General features: G+C 38.9%; 1 protein-coding gene across 1 annotated transcript in view; it reads left to right on the plus strand.

Moving 5' to 3' along the window:
• The window catches only part of LOC119594754 (E3 SUMO-protein ligase PIAS2-like), a gene marked incomplete in the record, with an annotated part of 27,168 nt that overhangs the window by 25,919 nt on the left and 281 nt on the right, over positions 1–968 (plus strand). Inside the window, 1 exon segment of the mRNA XM_037943846.1 lies at positions 1–968.

Genomic DNA, 968 nt, shown 5'->3' on the forward strand with positions numbered 1-968 from the left:
GGGTTAAGGCACCTCAGCAGTTTGAGAATAGCAGGAGCAAAGTTTCTTAGACAAACTATTTCTTGTCTTTGGAAAATAATACATACTCTTCTTTATTTGCAAAATACCTTTTGCAAAACTTTCCTTCACCAAAGTGTTACAATGTATTCTTAGTTGAGTGTAGAGGTTATTCTTCTCATAGTCTTTTGGTTCTTGCAAAAGACTTAATAGTAGTTGTAAGTAATAATATTGGAAATAGAGGAAATGTTACAAGTACAAATGTATCCTGTGAGAGTTTGTTCCTTGAGGGGTCTGGTTAACAGCTGTACAGTGAGGAGAATTGGACTAACGTGAACATTTAGATTCATTGGTATTTCACATCATCTTTTGTAACTTCTGTTCTTCCTTGTGTCCACTTCATTTTTTACCTCAAGTTTGCCATAGTTTTATGTAAGAGATGTTTATCTTTACCTTTACCATTTCTTTCTAGTGTTTATCACAGAGGCAGAAGTTGTACTGGCTTATTGTGGAGTCACATAACAAAATCCATTTCTACTGACTCACGGCCTTTGAGTTATTTTTATCTTACTGAAAGTTATTTACACTACTTGTATGTGGCATTAATGTGGCCTCATTTAGTCAAAGGTTGCCCCACCTTTGGACCCAACAGGGTGTGTGTGGTAAGATGGTCGGATTCCGAGGTAAACAACAACGCATCCATTGGTCCCCTCAAGTATGTGACAACCACTAACGTCCTCTCCAGTAGCAGTAACTCCTGGAGCCCATCTCAAAACTTAGTCGTGTCCACCAGGAGTGAGAGTCCCCTACCCCAAGAGGGAAATGACTCCAGCAGAATTCTCGCCACAAACACATGCTACCGTAAAACATACAATCTCAGGAAAAGGTCCTCAAATACTGCTGCCGAGTAATTACATTTTGAGGAGCTGTGATTTTTCATTTCTTTTGATAATGTTGATGCCTCATCAGCA

Source organism: Penaeus monodon, chromosome 34 (genome assembly GCF_015228065.2).
Source record: "Penaeus monodon isolate SGIC_2016 chromosome 34, NSTDA_Pmon_1, whole genome shotgun sequence".
Lineage (NCBI taxonomy): Eukaryota > Metazoa > Arthropoda > Malacostraca > Decapoda > Penaeidae > Penaeus > Penaeus monodon.